The sequence below is a fragment of the Hemitrygon akajei genome, chromosome 29, assembly GCF_048418815.1.
Source record: "Hemitrygon akajei chromosome 29, sHemAka1.3, whole genome shotgun sequence".
NCBI classification, from domain to species: Eukaryota; Metazoa; Chordata; class Chondrichthyes; order Myliobatiformes; family Dasyatidae; genus Hemitrygon; species Hemitrygon akajei.
This window is the reverse complement of record NC_133152.1, coordinates 25,221,042-25,240,430: the sequence shown is the minus strand read 5'-3', so window position 1 is coordinate 25,240,430 and position 19,389 is coordinate 25,221,042. Positions and strand designations below refer to the sequence as shown.

The 19,389-nt window shown below is 44.7% G+C and overlaps 1 protein-coding gene across 1 annotated transcript in view; it reads right to left on the bottom strand.

Moving 5' to 3' along the window:
• LOC140718342 (arf-GAP with coiled-coil, ANK repeat and PH domain-containing protein 3-like) overlaps positions 1-19,389 on the bottom strand; it is a 339,421-nt gene that overhangs the window by 300,078 nt on the left and 19,954 nt on the right. The window lies entirely within an intron of this gene.

Sequence of the window (19,389 nt, the reverse complement as noted above, 5' to 3'; positions counted from 1 at the left end):
CCTGAAATGTCGACTGTCCGAGTAGGCTTCTTGGCCTACTGAGTTCCTCCAGCATTTTGTGTGTGGAGCTCATTAAAACCACTTTCACCCAGTGAAATGGAGGCCCTAGCTAGGAAGGGTGTGCAGAATGCAGGGGTACAGGAAGCAAACATTCCCTACACAGATGTCGGAATCAAACCGTTGATCCTGAATGAGGGACGGTACAGTATCCAGCTTTGGGAAGTGGAGTGGGCCAAGTGAACAGCGCTGGGGGTAGAGAAACAATAGTTTAATCCAATGTAAACATCAGAAAAGAGGGAACAATAAGGGATAAAAAGCTACTTGGTTAGAGAAGGAACATTGTTAAAAGGTAATTGAGGCAAATATTAATGGGGGGTGTGGCAGAATAAAATCTGCCAATGGGCAGAAGTCAAACCTTGGGAAAGATTCCAAAAGGGCCTAAAACAAACATTCCAACAAGAAATTCAATAAAAGCTGGGAATGTCTTTGGATTACTTGAGAGTAAATTAAAATCAGACCTAAAAGCATAGGATTAATAAAAGAAAAGTTGTAGAAAGTTTAAGAGAAGATAGAGGAAGGTCAGAATGGAAATAAAGCATTTTATAAACATTGAAAAGAATAATTCAAGGATTGATTAAACACAAAGTATCTCTATGTTACGAAGGAATAACAGCAATAGTAACTGTGAGCTGTACCTTGGCTTGCAAGCACGATGGGTTTTGGGAATATAACAGTACAGTACAAGGAGGCAGAGTTAACAGAATAACCTACTAGAGACCAGAGAAAAAGAGTTTGGCATTAACATTGTACCTTTGCACATTCGACAGTAGATTCAAGACAACCTTTTGTCCATTACTGAATTATTTTTGAACTATTGTTGCTCGCTGATGTTGTAGTTAATATAATGTCTGCAAAATCAATCCAATGGTAAATGATGGCACAATCTATTTCATCCTGGAATGCTGACCACGTTACAGAGAAAACTTTGTATTCTTTAAAATTGTGTCCTGGGATTATCATTTTTTTTGGTCTGCACAGAGAGGCAGATGGGACGTCTATAAGCTCACCCAATACAAGATGGCAGCACAGCTGTACAATTCACAACCATATTGAGGTGTTAACCTAAATTGCAGAGTGAAGTCCCAAAATGGAAGGTTGCCACACTTCCAAAATCCACACATTAACTAAAACTAAGACCAAGGTATGAATTTACCACATTCTTACACTCAGCAGCCACTTCATGAGGTACACCTGCTTGTCAATGCAAGTATCTAATCAGCCAATCATGTGGCTGCAACTCAATGCATAAAAGCATGCAGGCATGGCAAATGGTTCAGTTGTCATTTGGGCCAAACATCAGAGTGGGGAAGAAATGTGACTTGACCATGGAACGATTGATGGTGCCAGACCGGGTGGCTTGAGTATCTCAGAAACTGCTGACGTCCCAGGATTCTCATTCACAACAATCTCTAGAGCAGGGCTCCATGGACCTCTTGATTAATGGTATTGGTCCATGGCATCAAAAAGGTTGGGAATCTCTGCTCTAGAGCCTACAGAGAACAGTGGCTCAAAAAAAAATCCAGTGAAAAGCAGTTCGATGGGTGAAAATGCCTTGTTAATGAGAGAGGTCAGAGGAGAAAGGCCAGACTGGTTCAAGCTGACAGGAAGGTGACAGTAACTCAAATAACCACACAACAGTGGTGTGCAGCAGAGCATCTCTGGACACACAACACGTTGGATGTTGTAGTGGATGGGTTACAGCAGCCAAAGACAAGGAACATACACTCAGTGGCCACTTTATTACATACAGGAGGTAACTAATAAAGAGGTCACGGAATGTACTTACACAAAAGTGTAACACAAAATAATCCACGTGTTCTTAGGTTGGTGCAATACAGCCTTGAGTAACGTTGATCCGATTATCCCTAATGGCACCAGAATAAGCACTCTCCACCATTACATGAACACAGCAGGCAGTCCCTTGTGCTTATCTTGGGAGGAAATAACCCTTGACCTGAAGACTAATTCACTAAAGTCTTGTGCTTAATCCCTGTAACTGGTTTGGTGAACTCGATCCAAACTCAATTAGAGTGAAGCATTCAGCACAATTTTGAAAGTTTAATGGAATTACAGGAATGGCATTAAATAATCAATATCCTCAGTTCCAGACTCATACTGTTCGTTCGGGTAATGGCCAACTGTGCATCATCCTTCCACATTAAAAATACCAAATCTGACCGAAGACTTTGGCTAATAAATGATAAATCAGTCCAATCCTCACAGAAAATGCAATGTGTCTGTAATGGACATTGAACCCATGAACACCACCTCAGTTTTCTTTAATATATATTACTTGAGTTTTTTTGCACTATTTTAAATCTATTTAATATACGTATATACTTACAGCAATTGATTTACCTTTTTCCCTTTCTATACTACATATTGCATTGAACTGCTGCTGCTAAGTTAACAAATTTCACAACACATGATCAGGATAATAAACCTGATTCTGATTCTAAAAGGTAACCCTGACATGTCTGAGAAAAGACGCAATGGCTTTTGGCGATGAATTATTTCTTGCTGCTCATGACAGGAAATGAGTTTATAATTTGATATCTGTGTGTAGTTACTTTCTGACCACTCCCTATTCCTCTGTCCCCTGCACTATTCCAACTTCCATTACAATTTCGAGCTTCCAAAGGTTTTCAAATCTAACGCTCAAGTCCAAGTTGCTGCTTGGTGTAGAGTACAGGTTAGATTTGACAGGAGTGTATCTGAAGGATAAAAAGACACTCCTACAAATGCTGACGTAAATCATTATCCTCTGGAAATGGATCAGCAACTTTGCCAATGACACCAAGATTGGAGGTGTTGTAACAGCAGGGAAGGGTATCATGGCTTGCAGAGGGATCTGCATCCACTGGAAAAATAGGCTGAAAAATGGCAGCTAAGTGCAAGGTAAGGCACTTTGGTAGGACCAACCAGGGTAGGGCACTGAGGAGTGTGGTAGAACAAAGGGTTCTGGCAACATAGGTCCATAATTCATTAAAAGTATGTGTCACAGGTAAATGGGATCATAAAGAAAGCTTCTGCCACATTGGCCTTCGTAAATCAATGTACTGAGTACAGTAGATGGGATGTTATGTTGAAGTTGTATAAGACGCTGGTGAGGCCAAATTTGGAGCATTGTGTGCAGTTTTGGTCACCTACCTACAGGAAAGAGTGCAGAGAAAATTTACAAGGATGTTGCTGGGTCTGGAGGACCTGAGTTATAAGGAAAGATTGAATAGGTCAGGGCTGCATTCTTTAAAATGTAGAAGACTGAGAGGACATTTGATAGAGGTATAGAAAGTTATGAGGGTTATAGATAGGGTAAATGCAAGCAGGCACTGAGTTTGGGTGGGACAACCAGAGGTTATGAGTTGAGAGTCAAAGGTAAGAAATTTAAAAGGAACATGAGGGGAAACTTCTTCACTCAGAGGGTCATGAGAGTGTGGAATGAGCTGCCAGCAGGAGTGGTGCATATGAGCTCGACTTCAATGTTTAAGAGAAGTTTTGATAGGTACATGGATAGTAGGGATATGGAGGGCTATGGTCCCAATGGAAATCGATGGGAATAGGCAGGTTAAATGGGTTCAGCGTGGACTAGATGGGCCAAAAGACCTGTACTTCTTTATGACACTAGATAAATACCCTCCCCCATATTCTTCTGTCAAATTAACTTGTATTCTACAGAACAACTAAATTCCATTTGCAATCTGCCTTTTATCTCCTACCTCTGGAATATATATTTATTCATTCATGCATCTGAATGACATCGCCAAGCCCCGTACGACAGCAAGGTAGTGTAGTGGTTAGCACAATGCTATTACAGCACCAGTGATCACAGATCGGTGTTCAATCCCCACCACTGTCTGTACGTTCTCTCCGTGATCGCGTGGGTTTCCTTTGGGTCTTCTGGTTTCCTTCCAGATTCCAAAGATGTAGGGCTAGAGAGGTATGAGCACGCTGTGTTGGTGCCGTAACTCAAAGACAGTTACTTCTCCCAAACCATCAGCTGATCAACACTTCCACCCATGAGCCCAACCTACCAGCACTACTTTGACATTTCCTGTCAGAGTCATCTTCTGTATAGATATTCCCGTACCTAGTGTCTCGATGTACACACAATCAGACATAAACTAAGCTCATCTATTGGCACTCCTCATGCCAAGATGAGGCCGCTTTGAAGTTGTAGGAGCAACACCTTGTATTCTGTCTGGGTTCCTGCCAAGATTAGGCCACCCTCAGGGTGCAGGAGCGACAGTCTATATACAGTCTGGCTGCCTCCACCCAATGGCATGAATATCAAGTTCTCCTTCCGGTAAAAGAAAATTTCCCTTCTCCCCCACCTCCCTCTTACTCTAGTTCCCATTCTAACCTTTCACCTCCTCTCTCCTGCCTATCACTTCCCCTCGGGTCCCCTCCTCCTTCCCCTTCTCTTGTGGTCCACTCTCCTGTCAGATTCCTTCCTCTCCAGGCCTTGTCCTTTCCCACCCACCTGGCTCCATCCATCACCTTCGAGCTGGCCCCTTTCCCCTCCCCCCACACCTTTCTCTTCTGGTGTCGTCCCCCTCCTCTTCCAGTCCTGACGAAGGGCCTTGACCCGAAACGTCGACTATTTACTCATTTTCCAAGACACTGCCTGACCTGCTGAGTTCCTCCAGCATTTCGTGTGCCTTGCTTTGGATTTCCAGCACCTGCAGACTTTCACATGTGTATACACCGATATTTATTGTGTTCTTTATGCTCAGTGTCTTTTTATGCTGCATCGGATCTGGAATAACAATCATTTTGTTCTCCTTTACACTCGAGTACCGAAGAGTGACGATAAACCATCTTGAAGCGTGCCGACACTTGCTATCTGGCAAAATCCCTGCTGATTTTGTCTGGCAAAGTCTTCGCTGACTTGATGTAAATAACGCATTTCGCTGCATGCTTCAATGTACACGTGACAAAATAATAATCTGTAATCTTTTAAGGCCCAGTTGCTCCAAGTGGTTGTGGGAACACTTCAGGGCACAATGGAGTCACACACCAGGCAGCGTGGAAGCAGTGTTCCCTGAATGAACGGGTGTTAGGAAACCAGACTAGGTTTTAACTCACGATTAGTGAGATGGTATTTTTATTTTATTCCAGGTTTACCGAAGTTACCCGAATTGACATCCAGAGGCACTCAAACTCACATCACTGAATCTGCATTCCAGGCCTCTGGCTGCCAGCCCAGGGACGCGAGCACCTTGCTACACAGGAGGCACATTCCCTGCCATTCCGTGACCAAAGGCAATTGCCAGTTGGCAGACAGCAAACCCACACAAACAGTTAAATGAGCAGCCCGTCTATTTTGGGGTTACTGTTAATAACCATGCTATGCTCATATACCCTTCACTCTTCCTCCTTCCACTTCTTCTTGCATCACTCACACCTTTACAGCAGATAAATACAATGTTATTTCAACATTTTGCCTCTGTCAGCACAGAGCGTGTCCTTAGCACTGCTCCAAAACCTGGCTTGAACCAACGAGTCCAAGGACAGAACGTCAGTTCTGAGTGCAGCTGACATCTGCTCAAAGAGTTTCGATCAATAGAATTTACTGTAGAAGATCCTGAAAATTGCTCAAAAGACTAATCTAATAGCCTGGTAGAATAAACCCAAATGATCATCATCTTTACATCACGGTAATGCAATTTATTTCCCCTTGGGAAGGGGTTATCAGGCTGATGTCACTGAGCTGGGTGAAGAGGAAGGGAGAGTCCTGAGGGAGCCCAGAAGCTGATCACTCACAGCGACAAGCAGTTTTGTCCGAATATATCGGCCATGCACCTGTTTTACAGCTGGCTCATGAGACATTTTCTGCTTCCCTGACCCAGGAAGTACAGCATCCCATTATTACCTCAGCTGTGCAATTAAAAAAAACAGAAAATGCTGGAAATAAGACCATAAGATATAGGAGCAGAATTAGGCCATTTGGCCCATCAGGTCTGCTCTGCCATTTTATCATGGCTGATCCGATTTTCATCTCCTACCTTCTCCCTGCATTCCTTCACGCCCTGAACAATCCAGAATCTATCAACCTCTGCCCTAAGTATATAATATAAAGACCTGCCCCCCCCCCCCCCCCCACAGCCGCCTGTGGCAAAGAATTCCACGGATTTGCCACTCTCTGGCTAAAGAAATTTCTACTCAACACCGTTCTAAATGGATGCCCCTCTATTCTGAGGCTGGGTCCTCCGGTCATAGACTCTCCCACCAGTTTAAGCAGCATCCACAGAGCGAGAAACAGAAGCTGGAGGAGAATTTCCACCTGAAAATACCAACTTCCTTCACAGATGCTGCCTGACCTATTCCTTCCAGCATTTTCAACATCTGCAGCTTCCTCCACCGTCGCTCCAAACTTGTACAGCCAAACACCAAATGGGGAACTTTACAGGTCACCCGAGGACACATCGACTAGATTCTAAATCTGCAACGCTGACCTAGGAGAATATTTAAACCGTCACATGAAACAGGAGATTCAAAGTCTAAATCTAATGATGAAGCTCGCAGTATCAAACTCCAAGTGTGCTTTAAAATTGAAATGGGAGAAAGCTGCTCGCCCCAGCCATCTCTCAACTCATCAAGTGAAGACTTGGACGTTGGAAGTAACCAGGGAAAAGTGCACAAAGAATGACATTTGAATGGAAAGAGCCGATTAATTCTACCTGAATGTCAGCACAATAATTCCGAAAGCTCAGGACGAGTCTACAACTGTTGACAGCTTTTCTCAAGGCTGAAGGGGGAGGTGGGGAAAGAAGAATCTCAAGTGACTGCCAAAAAGTAACAGTAAGAAAATTAAAAGATGCTGTCAGAAGTCTAATACGAGCAGCATTTGACAGCTCTGGGCCCATACTGGTGGGAGTTTAGAAGAATGGGGTGGGGGGGGGGGGGGGGGAAGGAAATCTCATTGAAACCTATCAAATATTGAGAGGCCTAGACGGAGTGGATGTGGAGAAGATGTTTCCTATAGTTGGCGAGTCTAGGAACAGAAGGCACAGCCTCAGAATAGAAGGTTGTTCCTGTAGAACAGAGACAGAGGGGAGTTTGTTTAGCCAGAGGGTGGTGAATCTGTGGAATTCAAAGCCACAGACAGCACAAATCAGCTATGATGGAATGGTGGAGCAGACTCAATGGGCTGAATGGTCTAATTCTGCTCACGTGTCTTACGTCAAGACCTCTTTCCACCATATGCACACCTTGAAGCAAATCCCATGGACAAAGCTGTCAGAAGGGCAGTCATTGAGCTTAGAGACATCATCAGGGCTGTGAACAGCAACCAAGATGTGGCCAATGTGCCGAGGAGAGGGAAGCTTTCAAACCCACACAGACAGGCACCGTGAGGCAAAGCAGCTCCATCAGGTCTGGCAGAATTTCAAAATTATAGGAAGTCGTAACACAGAGGCCAGTCAGTCACCACACCCGAATATCACCTAACATTACTGTTTGCTAAATTGCTACTAGTCCACCACTTCAGTGTCAAATATCTTGTCCATCTTTATTTATTCGTTATTATTAATGAATTGTTAACAACCTTTGTTAAATGAGACACCTGCACCTTCTAGATCATGCTTATGATGAATACAAACTCAGTTTGTTTTCCACATTAATTTGAAGCTATAAATCTTGCTAAAGATCCATTTGGAACATCTGGAGAATGGATAGGTATCATCCATTATTCTGTTCCCTTTGCTGCCTCGATGAAGCTCAATTCTCTCAAACTACTTCAGCAAGGAAAACTGCTGATGTTGGCTGACGCTGGATGAAAGCGTCTCTCTCTCCCTCCCTCCCTCTCTCCCCAGTGTTCCCCATTTCTTATTTCAGACTTTCAGCATCTATATTGCACATTGACGCTAATTTATTCTTCCAGAAAACCAGTCAACCTGAGTTATCACATCAATTTGTTCTCTATTGCCTCTTTTCATTCATTCACCGAGGAAAATGAGGCCAATACCTTTCCAGCTTCAAAATACCCGACTCATTTCTCTCAAGAATAGGTGGCAGCACAACACAAGGCCTGCTCGCCTCGTTCCTTCTAACACTGCTTCGCCATGTCAAAAAATCATGATGCACTTTAATTATTGTCAGTTTTGGTAGGCAGTTCATGTTTTAAGCATGAGATTACTTCAGAAATGCTGTATAATCAGTCTAACGGCTATGATTGGTCATACCCCTACTGCAAGACCTCTGCTATACACTGAAAAATCTTGATTTTCAAATGCCTTGCAGCAATTTCTATATGGGTAATTACCTGCCTTTAAAGAATGTATGAGATCTGGTGTGCTCCCCGCAGTCAGAACGAGCCATAGATTAACATCTTGTTCAAGAGATGTCACTTCAGTCCGGTGGTGGAATGTCAGTCTGGATTACATGTCCTCGTCTCCAATGATTTATCTTTGCAGATTTTTTTTTTATAAACAGACATAATGCAATTAACTCATGCTTTATTTAAATACTGACAGGGGAAGTGGATTACAAGCAGCAGGTACTGGCATAGGCAGACAGTTTCTCTTAGAATTAATGACATGATAACAGCTGAAGTGTGAAACGCCCCCTGTACATTCGCTGCCAAATCTCCAGCTGGTTTTCAAATCGAATTTGGAAATACGATGACCTCAGATATCCTGATGCAGGAAAGAGAAAATTCAAGCGTTACCTTTATGCACACTGAAAATTCTTCAAGTGGACAGTCTGTAGTGTCCAGAAACTCTCAGTTAATAAAGTAATTATTGTGGGCAAAGTAACTCTGGGAGATGCGAACACGCACAAAGATGTACACGCCCACGCACAGACTTCGGCAGAAAACTTATAAACCTACTGCAAAATCTCAAAGTTAGTAAGTTATCTTTCCTGTACACAGAAAAACAGGTTTTTAAATTTCTTTCATTTTCTGGGATCTGGGCATTTATTTGTCATCTATATCAGTGATCTGGATGATGATGTGGTCAACTGGACCACCCTATTTGCAGATGACACCTAGACAGGGGGTGCAGTGGATAGCGAGGAAGACCATCAAAGCTTGCTGTGGGATCTGGACCGGGTGGGAAAATGGACTGAAAAATGGCAGATGGAATTTAGTGTGAGGTGTTGTACTTTAGGGTAGGTCTTAAACAGTGAACGGTAGGGCACCGAGGAGTGCGGTAGAACAAAGGGATCTGGGAATACAGGTCCATAATTCATTGAAAGTGGTGTCACAGGGTCATAGAGAAAGCTTCTGGCACCTTGGTCATTATAGATCAAAGTACTGAATACAGGAGTTGGGATGTTTCATTGAAGTTGTGCAAGACATTGGTGAGGCCTAATTTGGGATATTGTGCCCATTTTTGGTCACCTACCTACAGGAAAGATGTAAATAATGTTGAAAGAGTACAGAGAAAATCTGTAAGAATGTTACTGGGACTGGAGGACCTGAGTTATAAGGAAAGAATGAATAGGTTAGAACTTTATTCCCCAGAATGTAGAAGACTAAGGGGAGATTTAATAGAGGTATACAAAATTATGAGGGGTATAGAGAGGGTAAATGCAAGCAGGCTTTTCCCCCACTGAGTTTGGGTAAGACTACAACTAGAGGTCATGGGTTAAGTGTGAAAGGTGAAATGTTTAATGGAACATGAGGGGAAACTTCTTCACTCAGAGGATGGTGAGAGTGTGGAACGAGCTGCCAGCACAAGTGGTGGAATAGAGCTCGATTTCCATGGTTAAAAGAAGATTGGATAGGAATGTGGATGGGAGGGGTATGGAGGGCTATGGTCCAGGTGCAGATCAATGGCACAAGGCCATTTAAATGGCTCAAGTGGCCTGTTTCTGTGCTGTAGTTTTCTATGACTCTATGACAAGATCAGCATTAATTGTCCATTTGAAAATGGAGAGCCAGGGCCTTGAACTAACTGACGTCTTCTGCTGACAGCACCATGAGAAAGGAGTTGCACTGTTGGGGGGAGGGACTCGCAGGATTTAGAACCAGGGATGATAAAAGGCCAGTGATAACACTTCCAGGTCAGGATGGTATGCAGCTTGGAGAAGAATCTGCTCCCATGTTCCTGACACCTTTGTCCTTGACAGTGGAAGTGACAGCTTGTGAGGCGCTGCCAAATAGCCTTTGTAAGTGACATATCAGCAGCCCAAATGCAGGCTGTGTTTTCCAAATCAAGCCAAAATCTGCTTTGAAGTACTTGATGAGTTTTTCCTCATCATCAGGTTCTGGTATAAAAATATTCAGCACTTAGCCTTTTAATTGAACCCAGTTCATTTATTCTTGGATCTGCGTTGCTCGGATCAGTTCCAAGCCCAGTGTTATTTCCTGGAGTCATTCCCGAATTTGCCTTTCATCATATTGTCCTTGCAGAGTTGGTCGAAGTCCAACTAGAGACATCACAAAGTATAAAGCCGTTGTTCTTCTAACTCTGCATTCCCACTAATTCACCACAGTAGGAACCTCACTGAAGCCAGTAGGAGTTGATGTGGGATCTTATAGAAGTTAGGCTATTCAGCCCATCAAGTCTGCTCTGCTTATACTGGGAATCTGAATCAGGGTTTCCTAAAGAAGCACTCACTTCTGGTCAAACAGGTGGAGACAGCTTTGCTGAAAAAAAAAACACATCAGCATTGGGGACACTAGCTAGTAATAAAGTCAAGGCATAATCAATAGATATATTGATCGGTTTTATAGACTCACATCCATACATTTGACCCACAACATTAAAGGGCCGATCAGGCGTCCTGTGAAAGCAGATGTCTTGTGTACTTCCCTGCATGTGGGCAATCTTCATTAACTTGCCACAGATGTTACTGAGAAGATACACCTTTCATTACCTGCATGAAGCAAGCAAGCTTCTTCAGGGTCTGGCATCCAGGAGTTAGGTGATCTGAAATGCACTCATAGATTCAGATGTAATCCCACCTCCAACCATCACCAGGAACAAGTGCTCCACAGATACATTTCCGAGGGTCATAGCTTATTCACTTCAGTTCATTCCGGCAGATTAAACAACTCATTTGGGAGATCAGAGGAATGGCTGGATAAACCATCTGAACTTTGCGATTTTAAAGGAGGAAAATACTGACAACACAAAGCTCTTGCATAAGTAAGGCAAGTACTATTGCTAAAGTAGGAATTGCAAAATACTGCTTGCAGTCTGGTGTAGTAAGTTTAAGAATAAACTCACTTTCTTTTCTAACATGATTGCACTTCAGGCTCCTTTAAGGTGTTTACGATGCAACTACAGAGAAATTATGGTAAACTAGACAGTGATAAGGACATTAAGGAAACACCCCGTCACGGGAAATGCTCCTGAAAGAAAGCACCATTATGCTGTCGTGTCATTCAAACCACAAGAGTCACCGACCGCAACAGGGATGAGCTGATCGGCCTCACCAAGTGAGGCAATCGTTGTCGCAACTAGTCAGTGTATGGCAGGCCAGGAAACGCCGGAGTCATATGTTTATTAATTCGTGCCTCTGAAAGTCCGTATGGAAACGCACAGCTATCATCAGCAATCTGTCTTAAAGTGCCTCTGGGGACTGAGCTGAGGAATGTCGGAAAAGATGCTGAGACAAGCGGAGAAGTGGCAAAGAAAAGGCACTTGCATCTCTGCCATCGGGGCCTTTAGTGTTATTAAGGATTCCACTCATCCATCCAGCATCCTCTCTGACTTTCTACCATCAGGCAGCAGACTCCGAACGGTCAGCATAGGAAACAGTTTCTTCCCTCAGGCCAGCAGGCTTCGGAACTTGGGCTGCTGCATCACATTCAAAGCCCCACTGGTTAATCTGTTCTCTACCTTCCTATATTTAATTTATGCACTTTAATTTGTTTATTTATGTGTAATCCATCTATAGATTTCAACCTTACTTTCATAAGTTATTATGCGTTATGTATACTACAGTTCAGAGATGTCTCGTTTGACGGTATACATGTACATAGTGAAATGACAATAAGCTTGACTTGAGATCCAGTAACAATTGGGATACCCATATGAGGCTGGTGATTTCCAGAAGTTGCTCTCACACACACTCAGCCTGCACTGGTCACTTTTCATCTTTTATTGCTGCAGTTTCACCCACTTATTCCATTGCTTTTTGTAGTAGTGCCAGTAACATGCACCTTCCACTTTATGTCAGCCTGCCAATCTATGCACTTCAAGGCCCTGTGATTTGTGACTCTGTGCCGGATTGTAATTATATGTGCTGCGTTTGACTATCTGCACTGTGCTTTGCACCATGGCCCAAAAGGGATGATGTTTGGTTGACTGAATAACAGGAAACTTGAACTTGATTGTGTCGGGTCACAAACTCTCCTTCCACATCCCCCTCTTCCTCCTCTTCTCACCACACCAGCTCCAAAATCCTCCTCCCTGACCAGATTTATCCCAGATTGGGTCCTTGATTCCAATGAGACCCGAACCTTCCGAGGCTCCAAACTTTCAGAAGGTGAATCCCATCTTTGCTGTGACTTCAGTGGATCTAGCCCGGAAAACACACACACTTAATGCTTTACCTGTAGAATCTGAAGTTTAACTCCCCTGTCCGGCCAGGCCCCAAACTACTGGCAGATGCACATATACAAATGACTAGGACAGGATGCCACTGTTAATAACGTAATTCACTGATTATCAAAGTCATTTGAGGGAGAATGCTTGATAAATGCCTGGTGGAGACTTTAGTCCAATCTGCACAGTAAGTTGGAGCCTGGGGCAGTGTAACATTCTTGCATCCGTGTTCACGAACCCCGAAAGCACTTAGCAGTTGAAACAGTTCACAGACAGTAATGGACCCATGGCTGGCTCCGCCACTCCTCACCGACTGAAGCATCGAGCAAGATTGACATTGACGAAGATGAGAGTGGAGGACAAACGGGTGTGTGGCGGCTGCAATTACCAGCCGCACCATCAACCGGGCATATTAAAGTGTCCTGTAGCCGACCATCCTCCTGACAATCTGGCAAACGACTGAGCTGTTGCATTACACCGGCCTAAGTAGATGCGGCTGGATAATTGGATTGTGCCTTTCTGCTACAGCCAGAGGAGTGTTCTCTGGAGCTGCTTCATTTATGCCATATCTTTTTAAAGGAGAAGAATGTTTTCTCTCCCCTGCAATTTACTATGGACTGGCCAGCGTTGAATACAAAACCCGCAGTGAGGAGATGAGTGGTGTCTCTTGGTTTGAGGAGTATTTACTATGTTGTTGTGACCAAGTTCTGTTCTGTTTAGCTGATTCAAGTTTGGACTCTAGAACAGTTCTGATGAGTTTGTAAACATTTTGGGTAAATAAAACCCCTATTTTTTTTCACCTTTATGCTACCCTGGTCCTTCACAGGGTGTTCAGTGCCATTCTGCCTGCATTTGACTGGTCTCCCACAATATGGGACTCATAAGGCAGGTAACGGACTCGGACAAGTCCTCTGTCATGGGGAAGTATCACACTTGGATCTCTGGGGAAGGTGAGAAATTGACATTTTCCTATGTAGCCAAACATTCCTGGGCGAGAAAGACAGCCTCTTATCCTTGCAAAGAAGTCCATGAGCTCCACTTGCTGCCTCTGAAGTACCACAGTGAGAGAGAGCCCTGTGGTGTCACATTAGCCTCCCTGTTGTAGGTTCCACTCCTGGACTCACGTTTGGGCTGGGAATTCAGTGCAAAATCGAATGAGTGCCAGGTTAATGGGTGCCGGCTTTTGTATGAAACTTGAAGGCCCAGTTGCCCACTCGATGGGCCACGTTGGTCTGCTGTTGTCAAAAACTTAATCCTCAGACCCTTTGCTTACGTTCTCTGAAACTTGCTGTGCATAGATCGACAACTTACCGAAATGACTACTATTTAAAACTCGTACTGATTAATTGTGTGAGGATGACCAGTAGTTTCAAGATCTTGGCAAAAGGTTTGGGTTGCTCATTGCTTTCAGCACTCGACAAGAGCAAAATCTTTTGCCAATTGCTGCTGCTATTAACTTTGCCAAGAATTGGATTTGGTATTCAAATCAATTATTCCCTGCTGGACTGACTGCAGAGAAATAGGACTGAGGGTTTTCTGCTTCTCTGTCACAAAAGCAGTCAGCATTAGTGCCACAGGTCAGCAGATAGATTAGGTAGTACCTGGGCTGGTCACCAAATGCTGTAGAAGGTTGCACAGCAGAGGAATCAAGTGTTTCGGGGAAAAGGCAGGTAGTTGGAGCTGGATCCACAGTCAGATCTGCCATGAAGGAACAGACTCAGATCACAAGTAGAGTTCCCCTTTAAAAAAAGCAGAGTAAGGGATGGTGCGCTGGTTTACAAGTTCAATTGAAACACGGTGGCTTTAGAGTTCCACTCCCAACTATCCTGTTGGAGAATGTACAGTCTCCATGAAATAAAACTGACAACCTCAGAGCAAGATTGCAGTACCAGAGGGATATCAGGGACTGCTGTGTACTTTGCTTCACGGAAACATGGTTCGCCCCCGCCATTTCGGGCAGAGCAGTGCAGCTCAATACCTTCACCGTTCTTTGCAAAGGCAGAGCAGCTCAGTCTTTTAAAGGCAGAAGGAATGGAATACGCTCAACGATTAACTCATCGCAGTGCACAGACATGGCAATTCTGTCTCAGTCCCAGTCATCTGACCTGAAACAGCTGGTGATCAAATGCCATCCTTTTTGATCAGCCAAGAGTGGTTTCCACCATCACCCTGGTAGCGGTGTACATCCCACTTCAGGCCAACGTCAGACAGGCACTGGAGGAGCTGAGTAATGTAATCAGCAGGCACAAAACAGCACACCCTAATCCCTTCCCTACCTTGCAAGAGATTTCAACCAGGCCAGCTTGAAAATGTCTCTCAGCAACTACCACCAACATATTACCTGTGGAACCAGAGAAGCCAAAACACTTGACCACTGTTATACCACCATCAAGAATGCATACCATGCCATCCCATGCCCACACTTGGGAAAGTCCGATACTTCTACTCACAGCATACAGGTGGAGACTGAAGACCACAGCATCAGTGGTGAGGACCAAGAAGGTAAGGTCGAGGGAGGTGGAGGAGCACTCGAAGGACTGGACAGTATTCAGTGTTTCATCTTTGAGTCTGAATGAATATGCCACAGTTGTCACCCACTTCATCAAAACCTGTGTGCCTTTGAGAACATACCAGACTTACCCAAATCAAAAGCCATGGATGAAGCAGGAGATTCATAGTCTGCTGAGGGCTAGATCTCTGGCATTCAAGACCAGAAATCCAGAGCTCCTCAAGAGATCCAGATGGCTATGGACTTATAAAAGGGTAACAATTCTGATTGAGGTTAGAGGCACAATCAGATGCATATCAGCTCTGGCAGGGTTTGTAGGCCATTAATTCCTACAAAGCTAAACCTAACATCATGAATGCCTGTGATCTTTCACTCCCATATGAGCTCAATGCCTTTTATGCATGTTCTGAAAGGGAGAATAAAACTACATCTGTGCAGATCCCTGCAGCATCTGGTGATGCTGTGATCTATCTCGGAAGCCAACGTCAGAACATCTTTCAAGAGGGTGAACGCTCACACCATGTCAGGCCCTGATGATGTACCTGGTAAGGAATTGAAAACTTGTGTCAAACAACCAGCGGGCGTGTTCAAGACATTTTCAATCTCCCACTGCTACAGTTGGTGGGTCCTACTGCTTTAAAAGAGTGACAATTATACCAGTGCCAAAGAAGAGTAGGGTGAACTGCCTGAACGACTATCGCCCAGTGGCACTCACACCTACTGTGTTTGAGAGGTTGGTCATAGCGAGAATCAATTCCTGCTTAAGCAAGGACCTGGACCCACTGCAACTCGCCTATCGCCATAATAGGTCTACAGTGGGTGCAATCTCACTGGCTCACCATTCAGTCTTGCATCACCTGGATAACAGTAATACCTACGTCAGGCTGCTCTTTATTGATTACATCTCAGCGTTCAACACCATCGTACCCTCAGCTCTGATCTGGCCCTTTGTACCTTACTCTGCAACTGGATCCTTGATTTCCTCAACAGGAAACCACAGATTGTGCGGAACAGAAATAACATCTCTGACAACTAACAGCGGTGCCTCTCAAGGATGAGGGCTTAGCCCGCTGGTCTACTCTCGCTGTACCCGTGACTGCATGGCTAGGCACAGCTAAAACGCCATCTATAAATTTCAGAACGACAACTATTGTTGGCAGAATACCAGATGGTGACAAGGAGGTGTACAGGAGTGGGGTAGATCAGCTGGTTGAGTGGTGTTGCAGCAACAACCTTGCATTCAACGTCAGTGAAAACAAATAACTGATTGTGGACATCAGGAAGGGGAAAGGAACTAGTCGTCATCGAGGGATCAGCACTGAAAGGGTGAGCAGCTTCAAGCTCCCTTGTATCAACATCTCAGAAGATCTGTCCTGGGCTCAACATACTGATGCAATTAAACAGAAGGCATGAGAGTGCCTGTATTTCATTTGGAGTTTGAAGAAAACTGGATTGTCAGCAAAGACACTAGCAAATTTCCACAGATGAACCACTGAGAGCATTGTAACCGGCTGCATCACCATCTGGTATGGAAGGGTCACTGCACACAATTGGAAAAAGCTGCAGAAAGTTGTAAACTCTGCCAGCTCCATCAAGGGCACTAGCCTCCCAGCAACCAGGGCACCCTCAAGGAGCGATGCCTCAAAAAGGCAGCATCCAGCATTAAGTACCCCTATCAAGGTGGTGGTACAGGAGCCTGAAGACACACAACTCAATGCTTCAGGAACAGCTTTTTCCCCTCTGCCATCAGATTTCTGAAAGGACAGTGAACCCATGAACACTTTGTTGATAAAAAACACAAAATGCTGGCAGAACTCAGCATCTATGGGAGGAGGTAGTGACGACGTTTCGGGCCGAAGTTGACATTTTTCTCCTCTCATTTTGCACTGCTTTTTTTTTTGGATAAACACTTATTGTAATGTATAGTTTTTATTGCTATCTATCGCAATGTACTGCTGCCACAAACAAGAAATTTTATGATGCATGTCAGGGATATTAAGCTCGATTCTGATTCTGGAGCTTCTCCAGTCTGAGTTTTGGCTGACAGCAACTCCTTTCCATTTACTTCAGGGAGATATCATTCACTAACAGAAAAAAATATCAACCTCAACACATTCCTGTTTGAAGAAACTTTTCTGGCCATCCTTGCTTACTGTTTAATTGTAATTCAATGGAATCCCCATTGGACAATTGTGCTATCTTCATTTACGTTACCAAGCATGCCAGTCAGCTTTTTTGTGCCTTTGGAGTTGAGTTTCAATGAGGAGTGTGCAAAGCAATGATGGTGGTGTTGGTGATGGTGAGCTTTGGTGGGGGGGGGGGGGGGAATAGGAGAAGAATTTTTAAAAAAAATCAATTGTAAGGGATCTGTTGGTCTACCCCACTCGATTTTCAAATCCTTTTAGAGCAGTGTGCATCTAGAAACGTCCCAGAAGTGGTCACAGCCAAGGTGGCTCTCGACAGCAACTTCTACAAGCTCATCTAAAAAACAGCTTAATTTCTACCTTTAGTGCCTTTCTTATTCCTTTTCAAGATGGAAGACCCTGACCTGGCCGCACTGAAACTTCGGTTCTTTGCGGCCATTTTTCGATATCCCAAAGACACAGCCTAGAAGACGAACATGCCTTCAGGGCTCCGAGGCTTTGTGATCCTGGAGACAAGCAATTCTATGCCCGTGCCACCCACTGAAGCACCAGGGGAGAAAACAGAGCATCAGGAGCAGACGGGAGCTCAGTTCTCAGTCTCAGTCACCTCTCTGTCCCTTTATTGGGGGGGGGGGGGGAAAGAGAGGGAGAGGGAGAGGGAGAGGGAGAGGGAGAGGGAGAGGGAGAGGGAGAGGGAGAGGGAGAGGGAGAGGGAGAGGGAGAGGGAGAGGGAGAGGGAGAGGGAGAGGGAGAGGGAGAGGGAGAGGGAGAGGGAGAGGGAGAGGGAGAGGGAGAGGGAGAGGGAGAGGGAGAGGGAGAGGGAGAGGGAGAGGGAGAGGGAGAGGGAGAGGGAGAGGGAGAGGGAGAGGGAGAGGGAGAGGGAGAGCCTGTGGTAAGTTGAATTGTCAGGTGAACAATTAGTTTTTGTTGTTCTGCAGATCATGGTCTTTACTGGGGGCTTTGCTTGGTGGGCAGAGGGTGCTGATGCTTTTAGCATGCTGAAGTAAATGGGGGAGGGTCATTGCTTTGCTGCTGTTTGTGTGTGGGAGGAGAGAGTGGGGGGGGGGCTATAGGGTTCTAACTGTTCTATTGCCACACTTTCTTTGGGGCACCTGATTTCATGGATGTCTGCGAAGATCAAGAATTTCAGGCTTCAGGTTGTATGTTAAATGGAACTATTGAAATCCCAATCTAATATATCGGCTTTGCACCACTTTGGCTATGACTCATACAGGGGGCCTGAAGTGGGGAGCTCCTGTTACAGGGGAGCCAGAGGTCACACTTCCTCATAGCTGCCCCTGCTGTGTACACAACTCCCAGTGGAGCCAGCAACAGCTACCTTGTCCAACTCTGAGCTTGGCCCAGTCCACAGCTCTCACCTTGGGGAGAGAGGACACATTTCAAGCCAGCCTTGATGAGCAAGCAATGACAAACGTAGTCCTGAGGGATTGCGGCATTGTCAGAGATGCTGTCGGATAAGTCATTAACTCCCTTCCCAGCCCATTTGGATAGGAGTGGAAAAACACAACCACACCTTTGTCCCAGAGACTCGGCCAAGGCTGCTCCCCAAACAGCATTTCTGAGCTCAGATTCCTTAAAGCTGCTGTTTCTGGGAACTTGCTATGTGAGAATTGGCAGCTGAACTTTGTTGGCACATAAACAGTGACTGCAGTTCGTTCGTGAGCAATTCGTAAATAGTACACAGTCAGGATTACTCATGCCATATTGATTTGTAGCCATTACGTAGTTATCACACAGAACTCCAGCGCAACTATTGTCAAGCTGAAACCACTGAGGAAGTAACTTCTGTGAAAGTTTTTTTTTTAAAAAAAAGTACTGAAAATGATCTCCAGAAAGAAGTCAAACTCAGGCAAGGCTCAATTCCCTTACTGGCTGCAGCCAGAAACTGAGGGAGCCGAGATCAGGGGGAACCGTTTCAGACTCAACATCCCTCCACCACCCCCTTGTCTGTGTTTGTGAAACTAGATTAAGCTTTGGATGTAACCAAGGCAGAAGCAGCCCACAGAACAACCGGGATCACTGCTTTCAACGTGCAAGAAGGAAACACGGATGGTGAAGGGGGAGGGGGTGGACGCAAGGAAATGGATATTTACATTAGGCACGCATGGAAAGTAACAGTCGGGTTTCCCTTTATCAGTTACCTATTACTCATTCC